Raw genomic sequence first — 19,555 nt, 5'->3', positions numbered from 1 at the left:
GGAAAGAGGAAGATGGTGATAGTTACAGCAATGTTATATTTATCCAATTCTCACTCCTATTTTCCCCTGTAATGAAGGCAAAGACATCACAGAGGATCACAGATCAAAAAGTAGGAGTATGTAGGTGTAAATGTCACAGACTGTGCACCTTACTAGAACCTGGATATTAATTGCACAATTCATATTAATGGCACTGCATTTATAAAAGATCTGTATAGGTAAGCACTCTAAAATCAGGAAATAGCAGAATTAAGGTGGCAGACACCACAACTGTGCTGCAATTGTGAGAAATGATTACACAATTTCAACAAAAAATTATACCATTTTCTTTTCATAAGTTGACATGTAAATTTAGCAATATTTTGCATTTCTTTAGTGTTTCTCACCCTCTTGTACTTGTGTGAATTAAGTGCAGTCAGACCCAGGAAATAACTTAGTCAAAGAGTAAGAATAGAAAATAACATCTACAGGTTATATAAATAAAATATTTTCTATATATTCTCAATCTTTAGGGAACTATATACTTTAGCAAACATCCAGTTGGGACATCTTATATCAAATTGATTTTAACGGATGACTTTTTATGATAGTAACTGTTTCTAGATTCAGGCAATGATAGAAGAATTATTTTCTTAAGAAGAATAATTATTTACTTATTTACTATAAAAGATTATTTACTTAGTGCCAAGCAATTAGTAATTAATGAACTAGGTACCAAAATGTAAGATAAACTTTTTCAAATAATTTCTTACAAGATGAAAAAGGTACTTCCTGAGTACTTTTCTGCAGTACTGAGGAAGCTTGGATTAAAGGCAGCAAAATTAATTTGATTTTATATTACTGTATAGTTGTAATCCCAGAGCATGGTATGTCCACTCAAAGTACTATTTCTCCTTTTTTCTTAAATTGTGTAGAATAATCTGCATTATAATCTACAGAAGTAAAGCTCATTACATTAAAGTAACTTACATTAGGAATGTTCTATTCTAAATTGCTTATGCTACCTTCTGTTAATGAAAAAGTATAATAAACTGTACTCTGCTGGCATGTTATAGACTTAAAATTTACTTCAACAAGTGCCCTGGATTGCAATGCCAACATTTCATTCCAGTCACTCCTGCAAACATATTGCAGTTTGTGTGTGGAAGCACACACCTTTAGTGCTGCCTAATGGAAAAATGGTTTTGATGTGTGAAATTAAAAATAGCCAGATAAATTTCCTCCTCTCAATTGGTAGATTATGTTGAAGATACAAGATGTTGCTTTCAAAAGGAAATGTTATATCCTCTATAATTTGGGAGGGTTGGGTACAGTGAAGCTGGGTACAGTTCTTTAGGGAGATGCAGCTTGTTGGGCAGTGAATTATAAAAATAATCATTCCTAATAAAAACTAGGATACCTACCAAAAAATAACCTCTGAGATCCATAGTAAGTAATTATTCAGAAGAAATACTGCAAGCTGGCCAGACAAATACCATTCCCAAATTTGCTCTCTCGGGTGAAAGCTGGTGATGGCAAGTGTGCTGTCAGATTTGCAGCTGTGTTCATTCGCAGCAATTCCTGTGACTGTGTTGGTTCAGGTTTGGCCCTCTGCACCCATTCCCTCCCAATCTACCAGTCACAAGGGACAGCGGTTTCCTGTTCTTTTTGACAGCAGCTTTCTTCCTTATAACTGACTCTTTTGCCACATATTTTCATAGAGTCATTTCCTCTTTTCACTGCTTCTTGTGATTTGAGTATCTAACAGCACAGCTGCAACATTCAACTAATAATATATTTTAAATTGAATATTTAGGAAAATGGATCTGTACCTATAAAATAATAACGGATATCAGCTACGTATATACAGTTGGCAAGTGAGTATTGGAAGGTGATTTCTTGGAAAAGATTTGGAATCATAGGAAAAACAGCTAAATGTGGGACTCTGGAATAAAACTTGAGTGGAATTGGGCATTTCAGTTTCACAGTCCAATGTACATTCTCCTCCCTGCTCATTCAGTAAAACTTTTTTATATGAAACTATGGCAAGACAGACAACGTTTTCTTGTTTTCTGTCTTATGTGTTGTGTGCATGACTGTGTTCATAAACTGAGGAGACATTTCTACTGAAGCACTGCCTAGGATGCCTGTGCATTTCTTAAACAATTTCCTTTGGTTTAGACCCTTCTGTGATGTCTACTCAGAATTCTTTCCTCCAGTATCCACTGCATTGTACTGATGATTATTTATCACTATTGAATGCCACTACATTTTCTTCCTACACGGCTGGGTCACTCCGAGTGTCTTCACCATCTGCCCCAAAATTTGGAGTAATGTTGTGTCTCCTACAAATGTTGTCTCCTTCTGTACCACTTTTTTTTTCTAGATTAAGTGTATTTATGACAAAATTAAAACCACTTTATTCTTTTGGATTTTCACCACAATTATGAATGACTACACATTCTCCTGTTTAATCTCTGTTAGTTTTGAGTATATGGCATTGCTTTTTTCCCCATAAACCATTAGGCAGTTTTTCTGGAAGCATTTAGTGAGAGGGTTGTAAAATGTCTTTGAAAATTTGTCACCTAATCCATATATACACTCCCAAGCTTGTTTTACAAGATAAAGTAGTTTTTCTCCTGCTTTTGTGAAGGAGAATAGCTTACAAAAAATATCCCATTGCTTCTCCCTTCTGAGGTGTTTTTACTAGTTTTTCTTTTTTCTTATTCCTCAATATTTTAGAGTTCTTTTTCAACCTTAACAATTCCATGACTTTGTAATATTTTCTTATTTCTATATTACAAATTGTTATGTTTCTGAATCTGGTGAAATATTCTTCGCATCCACTGACTCACCTGTTGAAAACCTTGCAGTAGGATGGCATTTGGCTTTTTTTTTTCCTTTTATTTATTTTCCGGCTCAGAATGAATTTGATATTGTGCTAGATTACTGAAGGGGGGTAGGGGGGGAAGAAAGAAAAAAGAATACAAGACAAGAGGAAACAGTGCTATCTTTCTAGGCACAAAGCTTTAATAAAATTGGGGAAATGGCACTGTACCTAAAAGTAATGCTTTTCTTTGCTTCTTGTCAAACTTGTGCCTGTAGTTTCACAAATCCTGCCTGCCTTATTCCCCTGCCACAGATTTAAAAGCTGGTACCCTCTTTCCAGCCTGCTGGACTTGCTTAGTCTGGATCATAGTACCTGTGTTCTCACCAGTCTGCAAGTCTAATAAAAATCAATCATTCTGCATAGCAGGTGGCTCTATATTTCATTAAAACCCATAGCAGGTGGCCACAGATCCCATGGCAGCAGTTCCAGTATGGGAACAAATTACCAACCCCATCTCCCATGGATGTGAAGGAAGCAGTGACTGTCTTAACTCCACGACAGGATGAAAACAAGTCAATTCACAATTTAATGAGATTAGGCATTGCTTTCAAAGCATTCAGAATATGAATAAATGGTAGCTATTAATTATTGCAATAACTCACTGGGGCTGCAGCCTGCCTGGCTGGGGCTGTGGATGGGAAGGTGGCGATGCCAACTCCTGTCCCCACGACGATAGCACTGCCAACTCTGGCAACTGTAGAGCAACTCTTGCAAAACCTTGTGGTTTTCTGAGGGCTTTCACTCCAGAAGTGATGCAAACACCTTGAAGGCCTTGCTTTCTCCCCATAAACTGATTATTCCCTAACGACTGTGGGAGCAGAGAGGAAAATCATAAAAGTCATTGCAGTGCCTCCCTTCAGAATAGGGTTCTTAGCAATGTAATAGTTTTTATTTGGGGGCCAGTTGCTTTCCCTGCCCCTGTTGTCTTTTGGCTCGTTAGGAAGCGACGCCTCAGGGAGAGCTCAGCCTGGATTCGGGAGTTTCAGGAGGGACCTTCTCGCTCTCCACAGCGCCCTGAGGGCGGGTGGGGCCAGCTGGGGTCGGGCACGAGGGACAGGACAGAGCAATGGTCCTGAGCTGCGCCGGGGGATTTAGGCTGGACAGCAGCAGGAGCTCCTTCACAGAAAGGGTGACGATGTAAGTGTTAAATGAACTTTGCAGTGAGGCTGGCAGACCACTGGAACAGCTGCCCAGGGAGGGCGTGCAGTCTTCCCTCTAAGGAGACATTCCAAACCCGTCTGGATGCGTTCCTGTGTCACCTGCTCCGTTGGTCTGGATAGTGTCCAGAAGTCCTTCCAACCCAAACAACACTAGGATTCTGTAATTAGACTGCCCAGGGAGGCGGCGGAGTGACCGTCCCTGCAGGTGTTTCGGGCCGTGGCACGGAGTGCCCTGTTCTACTTGACGCGGCGCTGCCGCTCACGGCTCGGTGCCCCGTGAGGGAGCGAGCGCGGAGCTCCCCGCCCTCAGCGGCGGCGGCGGCGGCGCATGCGCAACCGCGCGGCGCCGGGAGGAGGCGGGGCGGGGGTGTCTCCGCGCATGCGCGGGCGGGGCGGGCGCCCCCCCACGCCGTGTGTGTGTGAGTGTGTGTGTGTGTGTGTGTGAGTGAGTGGGTGTGTGTGTGTGAGGGGAAGTGTGGCCGCGGCCGCCCCGCGCCTGCGGAGCCGGGGGCGCGCACGGACCCGCGGACACGCCGCAACCGCTTAGGCAGCACCTCCGAGCGGCCGCCCCGCCGTCATCCATCCCCCCTCTCGCAGGTGAGCTGCGCTGTCGCGGCGGGGAGAAGGAGGAGGAGAAGAAGGAGGGAGCCGGCGCCCGCCTCCGCGGGGCTCATTGTCCGGCTCCTCAGAGGAGGAGGAGAGAAGAAAGGAGGCTTCACCCCGGCTCGCACGCCGGGCCTTGCAGGGCTGTTGCCGGCCGGGGATTGGAGGCGCTCCGTCCCCTCCCAGATCCGGGGAGGGTCCCGGCCCCCCGGGGCTCCGCCGCCCACCTGCCGCCCTCTCCTCCTCCTCCTCCTCCTCCTCGAACGGGGGCGGCGAGGAGCGGAGCCCCCTCTCCCCGGTGTGTACCCGGCGGGCGCCAGCCTGGCTGCGGGACGGAGGGTTGCGGGGCTTGGGGAGAGGTGTTCGCCCCCCCGGTGCCTGCTTGCGGGGCTGAGGAGTGGGTTATAAGGTGGACAGCCCAGCCCTGCTGTCTGTGGAGCCCTCGGGGACGGGGCTGTTGGTGCGTGGGGACGGGCAGAGCCGCGTCCGCGCGTGGGGCACCGCGGGGGCCGGAGGCGGCCGGGGCGGAGCGGGGGCTGTGGCGGAGAGATACCGCTATCCTTCGGTCCTGCCTGAGGGATGGGCCCAGCGACCGGGGCACGAGGGGCAGGGCAGCACGAAGGGATGGGGACACGAGGGGCAGGGCGGCACGAAGGGATGGGGACACGAGGGGCAGGGCGGCACGAAGGGATGGGGACACGAGGGGCAGGGCGGCACGAAGGGATGGGGACACGAGGGGCAGGGCAGCGCACAGCGATGGGGACACGAGGGGCAGGGCAGCGCACAGCGATGGGGACAGCATGTACAGTGGCTGTAAGCAGGGGATGAACACCAACGTCGCGCCACTTTTACATTAAGCAGGGTAATTTCAGAGCATGTTACCTTCCACGAGACGGAAAGCTGCTTTAGAGGATGGACAAATAGATGCTGTTTATTAGACACGAGGCATATTTAGCATTATTTCTTTCTTGGCTGCAGATGCTGGAAAGGCAGTTCTGTAGATATCTTTCAAACCATGACGAGTGGTGATGAGAGTTAATATTTAGGAGTAGTTTGCCCTGTGGGTTTAATAGTAGTTGCAGGCCTGGTGAAATTCCGTGTATGTGTATCTCTATTTGCAGGTTTCCTATACTGACACTCTTGGAGAGATCCCTCTACTGAAAAAAGGTGCTTTTGCACAGGTCTTATTCCTGCATCCCTCCTTCTGTGCCTTTGCTGAATTAAAGAACTTTGCAATCACAGGTAGCTAGAAGAGGTGGAGTCTTAATATTCAAATAAGATCAGTAGATAATCAGGCAATCAAATGTTTGATAGGCCTACAGCTTTTTAGGTTTGCTCAGGATTGGAAAATATGGGGTGCACAATGATTGTTTCCTATTTTTCTCTTATCACTGCTTGCTTCTGCAGCTGACTTCATTTTAGTTGTACTATAGTGGTATTTATTTCTAAACAAAATGGGTATAATATTCTGTTCATGCCAGCTGGTGGTTTGAGACCATTTTTGGTATAAATACCTATTGCATGTTTTGCATGATTTTATGTAATGAACTTTAACTTAATCAGGTGTTCATTTTAAAACATTATTAACTCTCAACAGGACATTAGAAATAATACATGGACCAAGCTTGAGAACTACTCAGCATTTTTTTTGGTGTCTTGTTTTAAGATGCAGTATCTGGTAGCAGAGCCAAAGGATTTCCTTAGACACCTCTGTATGAGCTGTACTGTCTTGGACCCTGCTTTTGGGAGCTGATATGATCCACATGGGTGCCAAAACAGCTGGACTGAGTTGGCACCATCAAGTAGCACAGCATAATGTTGTACAGAAGTTGATAATAGTGATTTTTTTTTTCTAGTGATGTCTCTGATTACTCTGGAAAACATTTTACGTTTCTGGGCTACATAAGTAAATTCCTTTTTTTTTTTTTTTTAATTTCGGTGGCAGTTTTTTTTTTTAAAGGAAATGCCTTGCAGAAGCAGAATTATTTCTGCTTTCTACAGCCTCTGCACATCCCTGCTCATGGGTTGTCTGCAGTCCTGCTCAGAAGTTGGCTAAAGCTGGGTCACTGGAATTGAGAGGGTGCCCTCTGGTGACATCTGTATTTGGAGTTTGGGCTGCATGTAAAAGAGCACTTCGGCTAGTCTGGAATTAAATATTCCTCCCAGCACAGCTGGGGGTGTGTTCTGCACTGAGATGCTGGTGTGGCTTGGCTGAGATGGGGGACAAGCACTTGTGAATTCATGTGGAGGATGTGCAGCTGTCCCTTGGTGTCTGGGAGCTCCCTTGTGAAATATTCTACCTTGTAATTTGTTTTGCTGCATTTTAATATGAAATGTTTCAGTCCAGTGGAGACAACACGTCCCCACCCCCCCTCCCCAAGAAAACTCACTTCATGAGGTTATCCTGTTTACTCAGCAGTGGGTTTTGTTTGGTTTTTCGGGGGTTTTTCCTGTAGAAATGTGGGGGTTTTCCTGCAGAATTTTGGAGAGGTCTTTTCCTTTTTACACTTCTATCTTGCCTTGTGATTGTATATTAAAAATGCCAGTGTTCAGATGTTTTATTGATCTTTATGCTGCTCAGCACTAAAGAACAAGAATGAAGATACAGGGCTGACTTTAACTTCAACCACTCGTGTAAACTTTGATTTTTGAAATTGACTGTGATTTTTGAATGACTGTGATTTTTTTGAAACTTTAATTTTTAAAATTGACTGAAATTGACAAAATTACTTTTGTACAGAAAAGTAATGCTGTCATAGTGTGGTAATGTTCTTCTTGATGTGTTTGAATATTAAAAGATTTAAATTGACAAGCCGCACCTCTATCTTAATCAGTTTGTTCCACTATTTTTTTTTGCATTGAGATTAGGGGTTAATCTTTTCCTTTATATTTGCTTGAAGCTGAGTCATTTGAGCTCCTCCTTTCATTCAATAACTAAAGCTGAGTTGAAAATATCCTTTAGGGGTGGGGAATGTAATTGGTTGCATTTTTTCAAAGTATAAGCCACCAAAAGCATGATATATTTCTCTTCTAAGTATTGGTTTACAGCTCTTGTTAGAAAACAGACTTAGAAATGTATTTTCAAAATAATGAAAGATTTCTGTTAAAAATCTTTCCATTTAAATACCTGGAACTGCTGCAGTAGGAATCATCTTTTAATATAAGTGTATGTGTCATAGTTACTGCATGAACAGAAGCTTTGTGGGCTTCATGTTTGGTCTGTTTATGAATTAATCACCTTAAAAGACTGCTGAAGTGAGTGTGTCTTAATGTTGCAGTTGGGCATTTTAAGTAGATTCTCTTTGTGTTCAGTCCCCTGGAATGTGTGGATGTGTGACTCCAACTCTTTTTGCTTTGCAGAGATCCTTAAAAGCCTTGTAGGACTCTAGGGAGAATGGCATTGGAGTCCTAGCTGTGGGCAAGCTGGTCCCACCTGGGCTTCTGCCCAGCAGGATGGGACTATCCGAGATGGGAGCTGGAGCAAGGCAAGGCTAAAGTGTGGAAGGGCTCCCAGTGCTGGCTCTGCAGTCAGGAGGAGCTGGCAGGAGAACATGGGGAGCAGGGAGAGGGTGGCCCAAAGTCCTAAACAGGGAGGGTGTATCATGCATCATGGTGTGCTGAACACTGGAGCTGTTGGCTGTGACTCAGGATGGGCATTGAAGCGGCTTGTGGCCAAGGGAGGCTGTTCACACTCTGTGTTTCAGTTTGTAGGAGAGTTTGTCTCAAAAGGGACCTGCTTGATAAATCTTACAGTACAGCGTATAAAACACTGGGAAGTCTAGTGAGTCACCACAAAGTATTTTGAAATGCAGTGTTCCTGACCTGCGTGTAAGGTTGATCTTTACTCTTGGAGTCGCTGCTCTGAGGTGTGCTGCTCTAGTACACTCTCAGCTGGTGTTTTCAGAACTCCCCAGGGGTTTCCAGATGAATTGTAGACTGTCATATGGCACAAGTGGTGTCTTCCTTGAATTCATGGAGATCCCCTGAGTTTGCTCACAGAGTGCTTCCTAACCCAGCCTTATTGTCACTGTAATTTTTACATGTCAGTAACTTCAGCACAGACAAACAACAGCTGGATGACAAGGTGTACTTTTCCATAAGGATAGGATTCCCTTTCTCTTCCCATGGCTTTGTTGTCCTACAGTCCTGACTTACAAGAATGACAGTTTAGGTAAAATTGGGAAAAGAAGCAGCTGTGTACCTTGCAGGGCCGTGAGGCTTTCCCTTTATATCTATAGGTCTGTGATGTTTAGGTGTGTTTTGGCTCTTTGTATCAACTGCATCAACAAGTCAAGGTTTCCTGCCCCAGAAACTCCCTGGCTGTGCTGCAGACACACCTTTGGCTGGCACTGAGAAGCTCTCAAGCTGCTTGGTCAGAATATCAAGAAACTCTCTTATCAGCCCCTCCTGAGCATCATATTTGTCTTTTAAAAACCTGCCTATTTCTCAGTGGTAAAGAGCAGCCTCCTTTGTTAAAAATCAAGGTGTAGCATGGCAGTTGATTTGATGCCAGACTTGAGAGTACAACACATCTATGGTCAAGGGAATGATCAAGGGGAAGCCTTTCCCTTTTCTCTTCTGCAGGCTGATGTCACTTGTGGTCCCCTATGATAGCATAGATCTTGATTCAAACTCCTAAGAATAGTTATTTTTTCTGTTTCTTTGAGATGCAGGATTTGTGGCCTGTTTCAGAATTCCATTTGTATTTAAACATACATTCTGTAGGCAAGGGAAGCTTGGGTTGGTGTGTGAATGTGTGCCTGCCTTATTTTCCCTGGAGTGACTGAGGAGACTGTGAGTCTCTCCCATGTACTTCAAGTGCGACCACAACAGTTAACGTAGCTCAGTGCCTCATCAGTATGTAGTTGAGATTTGAACATGGATTAGAACAAGCTGGCTGAAGATCAATCAGATAAAATATACATGATGATGTGGATGCAATTATCAGCTTCCCTAATTGAAGGGCTGCATTTGCCATTTGGTAGACGCGTTAGTGCCCTCTGGTGACTCACGTTTATTACTTGTTCTTAGCAATCATACTGAAGCAGTAAAATCAGATTATTTTTAAGTCTTTAACTGGAAGACTGAGACCCCCCTCAGCTGATTAGACCTGGGAAGTTTGACTGGAAGTTGTCTTTGCCCTTTCTCCTGTGGGTTTTAGATAGTAATGTACTTCTTATTGCAAGTAAGGAATTGTAACAAGCCTGGGACAGTTAAGGAATTGAAACCAGCATAACCCAAGGCATAAGCAGAATTGCCAGTGAGGAAATTTGATTGTGGAGCTTGCTATGAGCTCCTTTGCCAAAAAGTAGTTGGCCCAATTTATTAATTTCTTGGAGCTCATGAATCTCTTGACTTATGCTGCTTGTCCTGTGTGTCGATCAGCTGTCAGAGGGCTGGAGTGCTCAGAGAAGAAATGGGTAAGAGGGTTTGCAGAGCTACCCTGGCTCTCATGCTGTAATTTCATTTTAAAGTGATTTGGATGCAGAATGTGGTGCAGAAGGCTTTGCTGGCTTCGGAGCTGCCTCAGTGGCACTTAGGCTTTGGGATATGTATATGTCACCTCTTTTCCTTTTTAATGGAGCTGTGCTATTGGCAGCAATCAATTAAGTCTGAAGTGACCTAGGTCTGGCTGTCCATGCTCTGACCATTGCTGTAGTAGTGTGGCATTAAAAGTTGTTTGATTTGTGCCTCCCTCATTATTCATTAAGGGGCAGCTTGGAGACTCTGTAATCTGCTCTCATTGAAATGGGCTCAGATTGATTGTGCTGGGGAAGAAGGATATTGATCTTTTTCAGAAGTTGAAGGTGTATTTCTTAGATAATAGTGGCTAGATAAAACTGGCAGAGATCCTGAAAAAAGTGATCTTAATGCAGTTTGTAAATTGGATTGCTTTTATCACATTATTAATGTGCCCAGGGTTTGGGGTAATTGTCTAGACTCCAGTATTATATTTTCATTTAGATTTAGAATTAGTGGTATAATGTCACAGAGTGACTGGACTCAGACTAGTAAGTGAATAAACAGGACTAGTATAAACACATTTTCTGCTGTGATACATCATTTTCAGATTAATGTGTCAGCAGGCAGAAGCCTCCAGTGAAAAGCTGAAGGTCTCAATTTACTGTTTTTCTTTATTAGCTGTATATATGAATTTGTCTGAGGAGGTGTGTAAGCACAGATAGACTTGTGAGTTCTGTGTAAAATTTAAATCTATAAACTCTGTGAATGGTTGTTTTAGTTCACTCGTTTTATTGCCAGGTTGTTTGTGAAATCTTCTAATAGCTCTGAATTTCTGTTGCTTGCTTGATGACTTTGGGGTCCTCCACAGCTGTAACTAATCTAAGTTGTTTGTAATTGAATTAGGTTGTGACCCCATGTGCAGAGAGACAGCTTATTTATTGGCTGCTCACTTCTCTCCCTCTATTGGCAGAAATAGAGATAATGCAGTAGAGAGAACTGCATCAGGGAACTTACCCAGCTAAGAAATTAAGCTATCCCCCCTACCCTTGCCTTGTTTTTCAGTTTGATAGTTCCCCTAAACTGTTCACGTCTGCTATACAAAATCTTGGGTTAATGTCGACATGAAAAAGCATTAGTGGTGGAGACGACTGGCAAGTATAAAATGAAGTTCCCATAAACCAGCTGAAATCAAAAGTGGATCAAATGACAATTGTTTATTAGCTGAGCTTGTGGAGTGGTTATCTTGAATCCCTAGCTGGTTGTGCAAGTCTGGATGCTTGGAATAAAGTTGAAACTTTTTCAGATTTTATGCAGAAAAACTTGAGTCGCTTTAGAATCCTTGTGGCTCTTCTGAAAATCCTTTCTGCATAGAGCTAAAACTCTACAATTGTTGCATCTCTTACAGTAGGCTATTGAAGTGAGCTGGCAGTGATGATGGTGTTGGTGGAAACTTCATAATACAGGTGATCATGTCCAGAAGTCTGTAAAGTATTTTGGTGATTCCACAAGCATCTGCAGTGAGCAGATGTGGGGTGTTAGAATGCTGGTAGCATTGCATAGTTTCCTACATGTTCTTTGTGGATTTCAAAATGCACATAAATTCTAAGTGTCAGATCAGTAAAAGATAAAAAGGTCCAAAGATTCAAGCTGCTCACTTTCCCATTACTGCATCGCTGTTTTGTGCTGTCACTAATCAGTGACTTCAGTATTGTGAAGTGTATTGATAAAGCACATGGTTACGTGGATGACTCATAATTGTTGTACTTCCTCTCCCACTGTCATGTAATTAACTTTCCCTGTGTGATTAAAAAGCTCCTGAACAGTGCTGCTGTTGCTGGCAGGTCCAGACCACTCTGCCAACAGCCATTTTTCCCATGTGCTTTATTGGTAAGCCTACCTGAGAAGGGGCAGCTATCTCGTGTATTTTTAGAATATTAGTCATGTACGTTTAGACTGACCAGTTTGTTTAGGCATTAGTCATCAGGCTTGTCTGGTAAGTACCTCTAAATAATTTTGATACAATTATTGATCAGACTTTTACAGAAATATGCCAACAGGCATTTTGGAAAAGAGTAATGTGTAAGAGTAGAATCCATTGACTTCAGTCTTTCCATGCAGTTGAAGTGCTTTGCAAGTATTTTCTGGAGCTCAGAGTGCAAAATTACTGAAGTATTAGCAAGATTTCTGCTTAGCTGCACACAGACCCTCTGCTTCTGAGAGACATGAGTGTGGTGGACAGTGAGCAGCCTGAAACTTGAGGCATTTGTTAGGGTGGGGAAAACCTGGCCCTTGCAGGTCTGCCTCAAGATTAGATGGGGTTAAACATTACCTGGCTATAAGGCTTTATTATTATTACCTTTTAATATGTCATTCACTGATGATGTCAGGTGTGTAATTTCTTAGGAAACTGTTTCCTGTGTTCTTTACATAATTGCAAATGCCCCTCTGTGGTAGAAATGTTTTTGCTACTTTGTGTCTGAAAAAGGCTTTGCTTATCAGCCATTGCTGGTTGTTTGCTCTGTTGATGATACATAATTTCATACAATCCTCCTTTGGGGATTTTTTTCCCTCCTAGGCTGGGCCTGTTTTGGATTTATTTTGAACAGATTTTGCCAGGTAGCTCTTTGAGAATAGATTTCGGTATTCGTAGTGGCATGCCTTGCTAAGTTTTTAATGGTGCTTTAAACAAGTTCATATTGTGTTGCATTAGAAAAGGAAGGTAGCAGTATCAAATCTAATCACAGTGTGAAACTGTGATTCTTTGATTATCTTTTATACTCTTGGGTAGCTGTAGGTATGCTGGCAAAAGATTATTTTATTTGTGGAGGTTGTTCAGTTCTACTGCCAGTATCTGTTAAAGCAGCTGAATGTCCACCTGGAATAATTTTAAAGAAATTTGGAGAGGAAAATTATGTTAACCAAATTGTAGTCATGAGATGAAACAAAAAGGGAAGCTTGGTAAGTTTTCACTGGAGATGGGTGCCAGAGGTACAGTGTTTTCTAAAGCTGAAGGCACATTAAAACAATATGAAGCAAAAAAAGCTACTTTTGAGGTACAGTATTTCTTTACCTTTGAGGAATGGCAGGTAAGCAGATGGAGTGCTCTAGGACCTGCTTGTGAGCAGCTTCCTCTGTGCCTGCATGTAATTACTTGCCCTTGTACTTAATTAACTCACTAGCTTTTTTTAAAATGTGGATAGGGTCTATGTGATGACAGAACTTGAACTGTATTTCATGCTGTGACTTGCCTTTAATACTTCTGAAAAGTCAGTCTTGACTCTTCTGATGCTGTCTTGGTGGGAAGGCTTCTTCAATTAGGACCAAGTTCATGTTTCGGATAAGGCAATTTAATTTATCTTCAAAGAGGTATTTCTATTGGTGTGTATAAGCTGGTATTCAGGGACATGGGTTTGTTAAGAAGAGAGGTCTAAAACTGTTCAAGACCAGCAGTTGGAACTGTTTTAATTTAATTCTGGTTTTGATCATGAATGCCATATGACTGGGAGGCAGAGGGGAAAGAAATAGCCGTGTATGTATTTTTGCACATTGCTGTATTATTTTTTTGCATGTACAATGGAAAGTTTTAAAGTATTTAAGGTGACATGTCAAGGCTTTTAGAAAACTTAGCAAGTGTGTAAAACAGGTATGAACTTTTAAGCATGTTTAGACTAAAAGGAGTTGACAATATGCACTATTGATTTGAGGCTGGTGTGGTTTTGTTGAAGAATAATTCTTGATCTGAATTGTATCACTTATAAGACAGTAAAGACATTAATTGAAAGGGCATTGTTGAGGTCAAAGTCTTTTATAAAGGGTAGGTTTGGAAGATGTGAAATCTGTTGTGCAGATGTGTACATTGATACAATTCAGAGATGTGTTGTATTTGTGTTGCACTGTTAGACAGACATAGAAATCCAGTCAGCATCTGTTAAGTGATACTGCTGAAAAGGGAGGATAGCTCCTTGCATTATTTATCAGGCAAACATAAGAGATGTCTTGCTAAGCTACTGTACCCACAAAACTTCTGTTAAATCCCTCATTTGTAAACAAAGATGTATTGTAGAAGAGTTTAGACCTTTATTTCAGCTGTACTTGTTTTTTTTCTTAAGATAGCTCTTATTTTCCTGAGTTAGGAAATTATTTTACTTACTACTTCTTTGTCTCTTTTTATGAAATAGTAATCTTAAATGGAAAACAGAATCAGGCAGCAGTGGAGTTAAAGGACATGGACAGAGGTGAGATCTCTCCAGGGACCAGGAAAAGAGGCTTCCCTTGCTGCCTTGGGATTTGCCAGAGTTCTGTGCTGCTTTCAGGTGTCAGATTTCTACATCTGGTACTGAATGTCGTGGGTATCTTCTTGATTTTACTTGAAGTGAGCTAGGGAAGATGAGGAGAAGTGATGGACTTCAGCAACTGAAGTTTTTGTTGCTTGTCTCTTTCTCTGGTGTCATCTTTCCCTATTCTGTTCCAGCCTGTTAATGGAATTGGATATCTTTTTTTCCCTGGGGCAGTAGGGTGTGTTTCTATGATCTTATCATTAGACTTGCTGATCACTGTTTCTTTGTTGCTTTTTCTGTATTTCTGATTCTCCTAAAGTTGGCAGTAAAAAGTTGGTGGAAAAAAATTGCTGTCTTTTGAAATTCATAATCAGCATCTTCTCTGATAATGAGGAGGCTGGTGATTTTTAATGTAACAATACTTAAAATCAGCGAACATATCATGGAGAAGGTAAAGGAGTCTTGCCTAGGTTGGAGATGCCTCTTGGGAATTGTGTTCTCTTTTGGGTGTGGGGCTTTTGGGGCTGGGTTGAGCATTTGCTTGGGTCCCAGGGTGAGCTGATGTTGAATTGGCTTCATTTGTCAGTGAGGGGACTGGTTTATGCAGCAGTCTGGTAGAGCAGCCCTGCTGTCTGATGTTTGCCAGCTCTGTCAGATTAATGGTGTTTATTAGCCACACACAATCCTCCTGGAAAACCCTGCTCTGTTTTTTGTGATCAAACTAGATTCCTCTGTCAGAAAGACCCTGTAAATCCCTATATGAATATTGCATTTAAATTAGTAGTTGTGATGCCTGTTTTTGCTTAGGTAGTTTTTGTTGGCTGCCTTGGAGGTAGTGAAAGATAAATTTGTATAGGTCATTAAAATAGCTTTGCTTTTAAGTGATAAAGCTGTTTCAAAAGTATCACCTGCCAAAACACACTACCCATGTTGTGGCTGGTGACTTCAGGGTATTTCAACAGTAAGGTACTAATACCCTATTTATGATGTGGCTGGTTCTCTTTTATGTTTAAATAACAGCAGGACCAGCATGAACCTCCCCTACTTGGCAAGCTGAACATGAAACTGAAAGATTAAAGTGTTTTCAAAGGGCAGCCAAGGTACTGACTTTTTCAGCCATTCTTTCAGCAGGTAAGAGGCAACTTGCTTCCTGCTAGTATAGAATGGGGAAATGCATTACTAATTTGTGTTTTGCTTTGGTTTTTTAGTTTGATGATAAGGATGATCTTGACTTTGAGATAATTCTGAAAGCTCTTAATTAGTTTAGTTTGTATATACACACATACATATTTAATTGGGTTCCCTGTTGAGCTCTCCCAGCTGAGTTTGTTTCCCAGCACAGCTTTCTCTTCACTGGGGCTTTTTTGTTGCTCAGGCGAGGCTGCGCCCTCTTTCGTGTGCAGCATCCACTCATCCTTCTAAAGTTGACAGATTTCCTTGTACCTCCAGAACAAGGACAGTTTAATGACAAAGCAGTATCAAATCCTTGTCCAAACTCTAACTTGGGCTACTCATTCCGAATACTTAGAAACAATTGCTCAGACCCTTTCAGTTCTCTGTGTTAGTCATGGGCATTTCTTTCATGTTTTTTTCCTCCTATTCAAGGTGAATCTTGCATGAGAGCAAAAATGCTTGTCTTAGGTAAGCTACATGTTTATGTGACTGGATTTTTGGTTTAAGGCAGCAATACAGGGCATGGCAGGGCTCAAAGAAGTGTTGCATTTTCCTTTAGATGAGGTGAAGAAATAGCTTCCATTGGTTTGCCCAGAATGGCCAATGTCTGTTGCTTTAGAAAAAGCCAGTGTCGTTGGTTATTCTGGACTAAAATATGTCCTCTCTGCAGAAGAAGGGAAAAAACCGTGCAAAATCTGGGACAGAATTCCTGCCAGGGTACAGGAATCCTTACCTGATAGATGTCTGAGGATCTTTGCTTTAGTTCTAATTGTGGTTTCCCTGAGCTTTGTACTGCTTTATCACTGAGATGGTTTTGGTGAGCCTGGAAAGGAAAGCAAAGCATTTTCCAAACATTTTGCTAAGATCAGAGATTTTGGCTATTAGTATTTTTGAAGTAGCAGGTCGGGGATTCTTTTGAAAGGTTCTAATCAGTAAGCGTTTTAAAGATAAAGTAACCATCGCTTCGTGGTCCCATGACAATGGGTTTCATATCCCTACTTGTGGTAGCTTGCCCTGTCATGCCATGGACTTTCTTGCATTATAGCATTCTAGGTTTAGTTTTTAGCAGTTAAAAGATTAGCAAAGAGTTGAATATAATCCTCTTTTTAGTTATATGAAATGTTAAATGGCATGGTTTCCTCGAAAGTGTTATCTGCTGTAAACCAGTAGTTTTCATTCAAAACGCCATTTTCCTTCAAATTCATCACAACTATATTGTGTACAGAATACCTCTGTCATTACTCTTGGACCCAAGTTTCCAGTTTGCACATATTTGTACTTAAATCAGTCTTTAATGTCTGCTTTCATTGATTTGGCAGAAATGGACACAGCTGTGTTTCATAAGCTTAAGGATATGTTTGAGTGATAATTATCCAGTCATCCACTGAACAGCTCAAATATCCAAATAGCTGGGTAGGATATCACTTGTGAACATACTGTGCTGCATTCATAGTGCTGGAATAATCTTAAAAATCCTTCTTGACAGTCTGTATCGAAGGCATGTCATTAATCTCACCCCTGCAGTGTCTTTCTCTTGGTTTTGTAACAAGAATTTGAGTCTTGCTTTTACTGCCCTTAGAGGTATACAAATGATTTTGTATAGCTGGTTCTTACTCTTTGCCAGCTGTGCTCTTCAAATTAGTGCTTGTGCTGCTACATCTGTGTCTTTTTGATGTCTTTTGGAAAGCATTGTATTCTACATCAGTTACACAAGTTCTGTAGATATTTATTATGTCATTCCCTCTTTAGGGCAGATCCTTTCATCAATAATGTAGATAGATGGCTTAGAAGTGGCTCCAGCAGGGCTCTCATTTATACTGCCCATTTACCTGAAATCACATTGAGATTTGTCTGGTGATTAGACTGCTGTTGTTAGTGAACAAACAATAAATGGGTTTGCCAGAACTTCAGACCTTCAAATAAATTCCTGTCTACCTTGAGTGTCTGAAGAGACACCAATGCCCTGTGGTCTACTATGTGTTTCTATTTTGATAACAAGAAAAAAAGTCTGATACCATCTTAAAAATACACTGTTCTCCTTCATGAAAACATTCAGTCTGAATTATTTCAGTTGAAGCAAACATATTCTTGGTCAACAGTTTCAGGCACTTTGAGTGGGTCACTGATAAATGGTCAAGCCATCTGACTGTTGGAGTCCTGTATTTGAATTAACTTGGTGTCTGGGTTTCTATGGAACTTGGTTTCTTTCATGTTTTAAGGCAGATGCTTTGGTCACCGGTTGCTGACTGATCTTGGGTAGAGAAAGGTATTTAACATTAAATGATGGGTATTTGGGTCTTGATCTGTTCTCTCCCGAGTTGATTGATTTACTGAGGCCCTTCCAAAGGGAGACAGAAATATGGAAAAGAGGTGCATGCTCAGATTGATAAGAAACTGGTTTGTGTATTGTTTGCTTGTTGAAGTTGTCTACCCTGGGCTTGACACACTTCCATAAATGAATACAGGGATGGTGACACAGGCAGAAGATGCAGCTCTCTTCCCCAGATGTCTGTTGTAGTTTTCCCCAGTAGTCATCATACCAAACAGGCAATTCATAGGCTGGTAGATTTTTTCCTGTTAGCACCATTTCTATAGCAACGGTGCATATCAATGCATGATGTTCAGAAAAGAATAATTATAGGGAACATCGCTGAAATGTTGCTATCCCAGGTTTTACTGATAAAGGCTGTACTCATCTCTCTGAAAGCTGAATTTCAAACCAGACTAAGATATTGTGTGTCCTCTTCGAGAAAGGTCCTTAGTGTTTATTAGTGGCTTAATAAGGAAATACAGTGAAATGTTCTCTCAACAGTATTTTCTTCTGAGTGGAAAAACCAGGTGTTCAACAGAGGAGGAGTTTTGACTTCTTTTCCTTAACTGTCAATCTTTCTTGCCTTACTGTACAAAGCAAGGGTGCAGCCAAGGCTGTTGGATATACCAAGTCCTTAATTCTGTGGATTTGGAGACTGTTACTCAGCAAGTTGGGATTTTCTTACTTCCCTCTTGTTAAAAATCTGTCCTAGGATAGTTTGGTCATTTTAGTTTTGGTTTGGATGTTTGCAGTTTTGACTCTAGCACATAATGCCTCCAGGAATAGGCATGGAAATTTGAGTTCTCTTTACATCCCTGTGTGATATGTAGGTTTACACAGGAAATTCAGTGTGGATCCTCAGGGTTAGTTTTTGTCAGTTTTTTTTCTTATATGTGCTTTTGGCATGTGAGGCTGGTGATTTCTGGCGTCAGAGTTCCTGTAGTCTGTTTGCAGTAACAAAACTCAGGCTGTCAGTTGTCATTCCCATCGCAGAACTTACAATTGTGCCATTGTACATAAAATTATATTTAAATATTTTTCCCAAATCTTTTGTCTGTGAAGCACTTTTTGTTCTGAGAGAAGGCATGCATCTCCTGCATAGATCCATTTGCAGATCATTACAATGACTTTCTTCATGTCTGCCTTCTGCTGAATTTTTTTGTGCTGCCTTATTGAAAATAATAATAAAAAGCTAGGAATATAGAAGGCAGTTCTAGAGACTTTTCACTGTAAGATGTGACATTTTTGCAGATGCACAGTCTTAATAATTCTTCCCTATTCATGTGTTGCTTGTATTATCCTCAAACAAAGCAAAACTGGATCTAACTACTTCTGAAAATAGTTTTTTGATCCTGAAGTCCATGTTAGCAACATTCAGTACTCCACTGTTGCATGCTCTTAAGTATGGTTTCCCTGTTCAGAATGGTGTCCACAGATGTGTTCTTCCTTTATTAATTCCACTGATTTCGTACCTGCACTTCTTAGCCAGAGCAGCACTTTGCAAACTGAGCATCAGTTAATCAAGGGGACATTAATAATTTATTGCTCCTCTTGTTTGCAAACAAAACTGACAACTGTATGGCTAACTGGTGGAGGTCTTGAAAATCCAGTTGGGGAAAGATCATCATCTTATAGAACTACCTAATTAATTAAAAATATTTGCTTCTAGTTTAAATCCTATTTATTTTCTTTGCAATCT

The 19,555-nt window shown here is 41.6% G+C and overlaps 1 protein-coding gene across 3 annotated transcripts in view; it reads left to right on the top strand.

Moving 5' to 3' along the window:
• The first annotated feature begins 4,409 nt into the window (after positions 1-4,409).
• The window catches only part of RALGPS2 (Ral GEF with PH domain and SH3 binding motif 2), a 113,852-nt gene continuing 98,706 nt past the window's right edge, over positions 4,410-19,555 (top strand). Inside the window, exon 1 of one of the 3 annotated variants that reach the window (XM_021545911.2) lies at positions 4,410-4,626. The gene's annotated coding sequence lies outside the window, so the exon portion shown is untranslated. Of the gene's footprint in view, positions 4,627-4,840; positions 4,931-19,555 lie in introns of those variants that run through there. The other 2 variants (XM_077785288.1, XM_021545912.2) reach the window with 2 other exon arrangements.

The sequence above is a fragment of the Lonchura striata genome, chromosome 9, assembly GCF_046129695.1.
Source record: "Lonchura striata isolate bLonStr1 chromosome 9, bLonStr1.mat, whole genome shotgun sequence".
NCBI classification, from domain to species: domain Eukaryota; kingdom Metazoa; phylum Chordata; class Aves; order Passeriformes; family Estrildidae; genus Lonchura; species Lonchura striata.
The sequence above is the reverse complement of the archived record's forward strand: the minus strand, read 5'-3'. Positions and strand labels throughout refer to the sequence as shown.